The sequence below is a fragment of the Carcharhinus amblyrhynchos genome, unplaced genomic scaffold (genome assembly GCF_965287045.1).
Source record: "Carcharhinus amblyrhynchos unplaced genomic scaffold, sCarAmb.v2.hapA chromosome_1416, whole genome shotgun sequence".
In the NCBI taxonomy this organism is placed as follows: domain Eukaryota; kingdom Metazoa; phylum Chordata; class Chondrichthyes; order Carcharhiniformes; family Carcharhinidae; genus Carcharhinus; species Carcharhinus amblyrhynchos.
The window spans coordinates 9081-18449 of record NW_027651156.1 but is presented as its reverse complement, the minus strand read 5'-3'; the positions used below and the strand labels follow the sequence as shown (position 1 = coordinate 18449).

Sequence of the window (9369 nt, the reverse complement as noted above, 5' to 3'; positions counted from 1 at the left end):
TCGGTAGGCTTTTCACCGCTACTCGGAAGTCTTCCCACTCTTTTGCCACAGAGACGGGTTAGCTCTATAATGCTGCTTCGGAGTAGCTCGTTTAGTTTCGGGGAGATAGACTTAAGGTCTTTTTGCCTAGTTTTTCTAGCTAAATCATGATGCAAAAGGTACGAGGTATGATCTCTGCTTTTTAGTACTTTAATGATTTATTTCATTTCTTTTTCAGCTTTCCCTTGCGGTACATAGGCTATTGCGCTAGGGTTATTGTTCTGTCACCCATACTGAAAGGTTGAGAATGTTTTGATTGAAAATTGTAATATGGATTAGATTTATAAGGTCTAGTTGAATTGATATATAGGCTAGCTTTGAGGTTCAAAATGATCCGAATTGCGCGGATATCTCCTCGGTGTAAGGGAGGTGCTTTACTAATTTAGCCACATTTTGATTCCAAGTGCACTTTCCAGTACACTTACCATGTTACGACTTGCCTCCTCTTGTTGAAGAAATGTATTTATAAAAAGGGTAAGTTATTTTTGAGGAGAGTGACGGGCGGTGTGTGCTTATCCCAGGGCCGATTTCAGAGGAGTATTCTGATCTCCTCTTACTGCTAAATCCACCTTTAGGTGTGTTTTCAGTTTACCATTCGTATATTCTTGGAAAAAAATGTAGCCCATTTCTTCCCACTTCATTTGCTACACCTCGACCTGACGTTTTGGAGTTTTATTCTTTTTGCTTACTTTTGATCCTTCACAGGGTGGGCTGACGACGGCGGTATATAGACGGTAATGGCAAGAAGTGGTGAGGTTGAACGAGGATTATCGGTTATAGAACAGGCTCCTCTAGGTGGGTGTGGGATACCGCCAAGTCCTTTGGGTTTTAAGCTAGCGCTTGTAGTACTCTGGCGAACAATATAGTGAGGTGTTGTCTAAGTTTGTGGTTGGGCATAGTAGGGTATCTAATCCTAGTTTGGGTCCCAACTGTCGTGACATCAAGGTTCCTTAATTTGTAAAGTCACTTTCGTTGTTGTTTATTCCACTCATGAATACGTATAACAGTTTTATGAGGTCTGAACTTTAGTAGTTAAAGGTCATTCTTTAATCACTCTTTACGCCGGGATGTGTTAATGTGAGTTACTCGTATAACCGCGGTGGCTGGCACGAGATTAACCAACTCTGTTAACTTTAACTGAGTCAAGCTTGCGCTTATGAAATCAATGTTTATTACTGCTGAAATCCCTTGGGGGAGTGGCTTAGCAAGATGTCTTGGGCTACGTGTATGTGTGCCTGATATCTGCTCCTAGTTATTTAATAGAATAATTAGGGCATTCTCACGGGAGAGCTGAAACTTGCATGTATAATCCTAGTTACAATTAACACTAAGGCCAGGACCAAACCTTACATGCTTGCGGAAAAAAATTAATTTTCATCTTAGCATCTTCAGTGCCATGCTTTAAATTAAGCTACACTAGCATCACATTGTTACATTATATATAGAGAAATTATCACAACAATTCTATGGAAAAATATACGTCGGCCCTCGTTTTAGGGGTTTTTCGAGACAACCGTGTATATTAAGGGGGAGGGGGGTTTTTACCGAAAAAACTTTTTTTTTTTTAAAGGTTCGATTTTTTTCCCAAACCTGGGGCGATCCTAATAATAGAAATATTTATGCCAGATAAAATGAAGAATGTATTAGAATAATGAAATGCATTGTACACGCACTATTATAGGAGGTTTGTTTCCGGGGGGGTTAATCACAATGTTTTTTCTACTCATTTGCCGCATTAATCAAAAAAACCAAACTGGCCCTTCATAACCTGCTATTTTCTGATGCCTTTCGGTAATGGTGAATTTGACAATCTAATCTCCTGAATGATAAGTAATGGGATAATGATAAGAAAAATGTCGAGGATAGCTCAAGTTTACCTTAATGAACCAGATGAGCCCTTCCGGGGAATAGCGATTTGCTTCATACCGAACTAAAAAAACAGGGCGGAAGATAAATCTTGAGACGATCAAGGATAAATATGCCATTAAAGGGAACTAGAGGACTGGCATTCTTGATACGATCAAGGATTATATGAAGTTCAACCATAATCAAATGTCAGTTTTGATCAATAGTAGGGGATAAAACAGTAATGTACCACAAACCGTACAATTTTTTTCATTTATTAGGTTAATGGGGATTTCTTACCAACGGCATTAAATAATACCATGTAAAGTAGGGTTAAGTGAAAAATATTATGCTATGAAATTATTGATTATAGATTAATGAGGGTTAAATAATTTAATGAAATGAAATAGCTGACAGTAGACTAATGTGGATTAAGCATAGTATGTAATGATATAGTGGAATATCGACTAATGAGGATTAAGCATAGTATATGTAATGAGGTAGTATAATATCTGTTATAGCTATTATGGAATGAGGGTATTATGTGGTATATTAAGGTATGTGGACTATATCATTAATATGTCACTCTGGCGTACAAAAACTGAATTTTTATAATTCAGCATTTATTCGCTATAATAGCAATCAGGGGGCAGTTTAGGCAGAATCTTGGCTTTGGGAGCCAAGGGCAGGAGTTTGACCCTCCTTTCCCTGATATGTTTTGGGAGGGGGTTGCACCCTCGGTCTTCGACTTACAAGGTCGACGCTTTTTAGTTAAGCTACCAAAACTAGTTTAGGCTGAGGATTTTATTTTCTCATCAGCTAGTGAGTGGTATGATAATAAGGAATAAGGAAAAGTAGGAGATTGAGGCGATTTGTCCTACTATAATAAATGGTTGTTCTACTGGTTGACCTCCAATTCAAGTTAAAATAATTGAATTAGCTACAAGAAGTCAGAAGAAGATTTGTGTTATGGGTCGAAAGATGGTGCTTCGTTGTTTAGAGGTATGGAGGAGAGGAACTAATATAAGGATAAAGATGGAAAATAGGAGAGCTAGGACTCCTCCTAGTTTATTAGGGATTGAGCGTAAGATTGCATAGGCGAATAAGAAGTATCATTCGGGTTTGATATGTGGTGGAGTAACAAGTGGGTTTGCTGGGATAAAGTTTTCAGCATCTCCTAATAGGTTAGGTATAAATAGGGCTAATGCGGCTAAGAATAAGATTATGACGAAAAAGCCAAGTAGGTCTTTGTAAGAAAAGTATGGGTGGAATGAGATTTTATCTGCATCGGAGTTAATGCCTAGAGGGTTGTTAGAGCCTGTTTCATGAAGGAATAGGAGGTGAATGACTGTTAGGGCTAAGATTAGAAATGGGAGTAGAAAGTGAAAGGCAAAGAAACGTGTAAGGGTGGCATTGTCTACTGAGAAGCCCCCTCAGATTCATTGTACTAGTATATCTCCGATATAGGGAAATGCGGATAGAAGGTTGGTAATAACTGTAGCTCCTCAGAAGGATATTTGTCCTCATGGTAGAACATAGCCGACGAAGGCTGTTGCTATTAATAGGAAGAGAAGAATTACGCCAATGTTTCATGTTTCTTTATAAAGGTAGGAGCCGTAATATAATCCTCGAGCAATATGGAGGTAGACACAGATGAAGAATAGTGAGGCTCCATTAGCATGGATATTACGAATAAGTCAGCCGTAGTTGACGTCACGACAGATATGAACTACTGAGGAGAAGGCTATGGAGATGTCTGCGGTATAGTGTATAGCTAGGAAGAGTCCTGTGAGAATTTGAATGATTAGACATAGTCCTAGAAGTGAGCCAAAGTTTCATCATAATGAAATGTTAGATGGAGCAGGTAAGTCAACTAGGGCGTGGTTTATGATTTTTAAAAGTGGGTGGGTTTTTCGGATATTAGTGGCCATTAGTTCTTATAGTTGAATAACAACGATAGTTTTTCAAGTTATTAGTCTTGGTTAAAGTCCAGGTAGGAATAATGGTATATTTTATGTTTGTGATAATGATTGGTTTAATTTTAGGTTTAATAGGTGTAGCATCTAATCCTTCTCCTTATTATGCTGCTTTAGGTTTAGTTATTGCTGCAGGGGTTGGGTGTGGTTTATTAGTAGGGCATGGTGGGTCTTTTATGTCATTAGTTTTGTTTTTAATTTATTTGGGAGGAATGTTGGTAGTTTTTGCTTATACTGCAGCTCTTGCTGCGGAGCCTTATCCGGAAGCATGAGGAGATTGATCGGTGTTATTGTATGTTGGGTTTTATTTAGTAGGGCTTTTTGTGGTTGGTAAGTATTTTATGGTTGAAGGATGAGGTTTACATTGAACTGGGGTGGAGGAAATGAGTAGTTTGGATATGGTACGGGGGGATTTTTGAGGAGTTGCTTTGTTGTATTCTGATGGGGGTTGAATGTTAGTTTTAGGGGGTTGGGTATTGTTGTTAACTTTATTTGTAGTATTAGAATTAACTCGAGGTTTGTCTTGAGGTGCTTTACGAGTAGTTAGGTAGAGATGATTAGGGTAATTAGGGTTAATGTTAGGAATAAGAGTGTTAGATAAGTTTTGATGAAGCCTTGTTGAGGTTTAGTAGATAATTTGATGAGGGGTGTTTGTTGGATGAGGTTGCTTTTAGGTCCAATTTTTTCACTTCAGGTCAGATCGATTAGATGTGTTGAGACATGTTGGGCTCAGTTTAGACTAGTTTTTGGGAAAAGTCGGTGAATAATGGAGGGGAAGTAACCTAATATATTAGAGAAGTGGTGGGGGTGGAGTATAGGATTAATTTTGAAGTGAGAGTTGGTGAGGTTAGTAAGTTCGAGAGCTAGGAGAAGACCTATGATTGTAACTAGGAGGGCGGATAGTTTGAGTAAGGGGGATATGGTTATGATTTGAGTTTTTGTTGGGGTAAGATTAAGAGTAATAATTAGGCCGGCAATAATGCTTCCATAAGCAAGACGTTTGATGGGGTTAATTACTGATGGGTTGTTTTCATTGATTGGAGAGAGTGTATTGAATCGGGGATAGTTTATTAATGCAAAGAAGATAAGGCGGAGACTGTAGATAGCTGTAAAGGATGTTGCTACAAGGGTTAGGATTAGGGCTCAGGCGTTTAAGTGGGAAGTGTTTATAGATTCAATGATGGCGTCTTTTGAGAAGAAGCCTGATAGGAATGGTATACCTGTAAGGGCTAGGCTACCAATTGTTAGAGAGGTTGAGGTAAATGGTAAAAGCTTATGAAGACCTCCTATTTTTCGGATATCTTGTTCATCGTTAAGACTGTGAATAATTGATCCGGAGCAAAGGAAGAGTATTGCTTTAAAGAAAGCGTGAGTGCAGATATGGAGGAAGGCTAGTTGAGGTTGATTAAGACCGATAGTAACTATTATCAGTCCTAGTTGACTTGATGTTGAGAAGGCAATGATTTTTTTAATATCATTTTGGGTTAGGGCACATGCGGCCGTGAAGAGGGTAGTAAGTGCTCCTAGACATAGACAGGTTGTTAGGATTAGTTTGTTGTCTTGGATGAGGGGGTGGAGGCGAATTAAAAGAAAGATGCCTGCTACAACTATTGTACTTGAGTGGAGTAATGCTGATACTGGTGTGGGGCCTTCTATGGCTGAGGGTAATCATGGGTGTAGCCCAAATTGTGCTGATTTTCCAGCTGCAGCTAATACAAGGCCGAGGAGTGGTAGGGTTAGGTCTTTGTTTTTTGATAGAATGAAAAGTTGGTGGATTTCTCATGAGTTGAGGTTAGTAGCTAGTCAGGCTATACTTAGGATTAGTCCAATGTCACCAATTCGGTTATAGATGACGGCTTGTAGTGCTGCTGTATTAGCGTCTGTTCGGCTATATCATCAGCCAATAAGTAAGAAAGATATGATTCCAACTCCTTCTCAGCCAATGAATAATTGGAATATGTTGTTGGCAGTAACTAGGATAATTATTGAGATTAGGAATAATAGGAGATATTTAAAGAAGCGATTTATGTTAGGGTCAGAGTGTATATATCAGAGAGCAAATTCGAGAATAGATCAGGTAACATATAAAGCTACGGGTGTGAAGATGATTGAATATAAATCGAATTTGAAACTTATGTTAATGTCAAATGGGCCTATGTTTATTCAGTTTCAGTTAGTAGTGATTGATTCTAAACCTTGGTCGAGAAAAATAAATAAAGGAATTAAACTAATGAAAAAGGAGATTTTTACGGCAGTTTTTACATATAAGGATGATCAGTTTGGTTTAAGTTCTTTGGGTGAAAGAGAAGAAATTAATGGGAAGGTGAGGATAATGAAGATTAGAAGGAAGGATGAGTTAAAGATAATATTCATAGCTCTTGCTTGGAGTTGCACCAAGAGTTTTTGGTTCCTAAGACCAATAGATTGCTATTATCTTTCAAGGGCCGAGTGAGTCATGGGCTCGAACCATGATAAGAAGAATTAGCAGATCTTCGTGTCCCGGACCTCTCTCGGTAAATAAAAAGGTTTTAACTTTTGTCTTTAGAACCACAATCTAATGTTTTAGTTAAACTATAAATACAGAATGTTCAGCTTCAGATAAGTTCTGGTTTAAGGATTAGTAATAGTACGGGTATAATATGGAGACTAAGGAGAAGATGTTCTCGTGTATGAGAAGGATTGAGTGAGAGGAGGTGGTTAGGTGTTATTCCTCGTTGAGTTATGAGGAATATGTAGAGGGAGTAAGATGCTGTGATTAATACTCCGGAGCCTGTGAGGATTAAGGTTCAGTTAGATCAGTTGAATAATGATGTAATGATGAAAAGTTCTCCTATAAGGTTTGGGGATGGGGGTAGAGCAAGGTTGGCAAGATTAGCGAGGAATCATCAGGTTGCTATGAGTGGGAGAATAATTTGGGTTCCTCGGGCTAAGAGAAGGGTTCGGCTGTGAATGCGCTCATAGTTAGTGTTAGCTAGACAGAATAAAGCTGATGAGATTAGGCCATGGGCAATTATTAGTGTTGTTGCTCCTGCGAAACTTCATGGGGTTTGGATGAGGATAGCTGCTGCGACAAGGCCTATATGACTAACTGAGGAGTAAGCAATAAGAGATTTTAAATCTGTTTGTCGTAAGCAGATAGAGCTGGTTATTACGATACCTCAGATGGCTAGGATTAAAAATGGATAAGCTATTTCTTTAGTGAGTGGGTTAAGTATAATAATGATTCGTATTATTCCGTAGCCCCCTAGTTTTAGTAGTACGGCAGCTAGGATTATTGAACCAGCGATTGGAGCTTCGACGTGGGCTTTTGGTAGTCAGAGGTGAACTCCATAGAGTGGTATTTTGACAAGGAAGGCAATAATGCAGGCAGTTCATCAGAATTTGTCTGTTCATGAATAGAGGTTAGTGTATTGAGAGTGTTGGATAATAAATATTGAGAGGGTGCCAAGATTGTTTTGTATAGATAGCAGAGCAATGAGTAATGGAAGGGATCCAATTAAGGTATAAAATAGGAAGTAAGTTCCTGCATTTAAGCGTTCTGTTTGGTTACCTCATCGTGTAATAATAATAAGTGTTGGGATAAGTGTAGCTTCAAATATGATATAAAATAAAATTATTTCTGTTGCAGAGAAAGCTATGATGAGGAAAAATTGTAAGGAGATTAGGAGGGAAATATAGGTTCGTTGTCGGGTTAAGGGTTCTGGGGAAATGTGATTTTGACTAGCTAGGATTATTAGTGGTAGGAGTCAGCATGTAAGGATAAGTAGTGGAGTAGATAAGGGATCAATGGCTAAATATTGGTTGGAAAAGTCTCAGCCAATGTCTGAGTTTCATTTAAATCAGAGTAGACTTGTTGTAGCAATGAGAAGACTATGGATGGAGGTAGTAGTTCATAGTCATTTTTTATGGGAAAATCAGGCAGTAGGAAATAGTATGATTGTTGGAATTAAAATTTTTAGCATTGGAGTAGGTTGAGGTTTTGTAGTTTGTCGGAACCATGTGAACGAGAAGCAGCAACTAGGATAGCTAGTCCTGCACTAGCTTCGCAGGCAGAAAATGTTAGGAGAATTATAGGGATAATGGAGCTGGAGGTAGAATTTAATGTTATAGATCAGATAGCAGTGGCAATAAATAGGGTGAGTATTATACCTTCAAGGCATAGGAGGGCGGATAAAAGATGTGAACGATTAAATGCAAGGCCTATTAAACCTAAGATAAATGCTGAGGTGAAACTGAAATATATAGGGGACATAAGATGTTTATGGATTTTCACCATAATTTGCTAAGCCGAAATTAGCGGTCTTAATTTGGACTAAACATCTATTCTGCTCATTCAAGTCCTCCTTGGAATCATTCATAGATGAGGCCTAGGGTAAGTAAAATTAGAATAATTGTTGCTCAGAGAAGTGTGGAGAGTGGTGTTAGTAGTTGGTTTCCTCAGGGTAGTGGTAGTAAAAGGGCGATTTCTAAATCAAATAGGAGGAATAAGATTGCTACTAAGAAGAAACGTAGAGAAAAGGGGAGGCGGGCACTTCCTAATGGGTCGAAGCCACATTCATAGGGAGATAGTTTTTCATTATCTGGGTTTAATGACGGTAATCAAAATGCGATTAAAGCGAGGATTAGGGAAATCAGGGCCGTGGTCGCGACAGACGACATGATGAGGTTCATTACTTTTCCTTGGGTTTTAACCAAGATTAAGTAATTGGAAATCACTTGTACTAATTTATACTAGAAAAGCAATTATGAGCCTCATCAATAGATGGATACATAAAGGAATAATCACACTACATCTACAAAATGTCAGTATCATGCTGCGGCTTCGAAGCCGAAGTGATGTTCTGATGTAAAGTGATATTGGACTTGTCGTATAAGACAAACTGCTAGAAATGTTGAACCAATAATAACATGGAGACCGTGGAATCCTGTGGCAACATAAAATGTTGTTCCGTAAACTCCGTCGGCGATAGTGAATGGTGCTTCGTAATATTCTATGGCTTGAAGGGATGTAAAGTAAACTCCTAGGATAATGGTTAAAGTAAGGGCTTGAATTGCTTCTTTTCGGTTACCTTCTATTAAGCTATGGTGGGCTCAAGTTACGGTTACTCCTGAAGCTAAAAGTACTGCAGTGTTTAAGAGTGGGACTTCGAATGGATCTAAAGGATTAATTCCTGTTGGTGGTCAGCATCCGCCTAATTCGGGGGTTGGTGCAAGGCTGGAATGATAGAAGGCTCAGAAAAAACCTAAGAAGAAGAAAACTTCTGATGTGATGAATAAGATTATTCCATAACGAAGACCTTTTTGTACAGGAGGGGTATGATGGCCTTGGAATGTTCCTTCTCGAATAACGTCACGTCATCATTGAATTATTGTTAGGAAAAGAAGGGTTAGTCCTAAATAAAGGAGAAGAAGTGAGTGGAAGTGAAATCAGATGGCTAAACCCGATGTTATAAGAAGGGCAGCGGTAGCTCCTGTTAAGGGTCATGGGCTTGGGTCAACTATGTGGTAT

General features: G+C 38.7%; 1 non-coding gene across 1 annotated transcript; it reads right to left on the bottom strand.

Annotated features, from left to right (window-relative positions):
• Nucleotides 1-431: 431 nt before the first annotated feature.
• LOC145340780 (18S ribosomal RNA) lies at nt 432-1390 on the bottom strand. Its single transcript, XR_013886290.1, has one exon. It is a non-coding gene; the product is annotated as an 18S ribosomal RNA (ribosomal RNA).
• Between the last annotated feature and the right edge of the window lie 7979 nt (nt 1391-9369).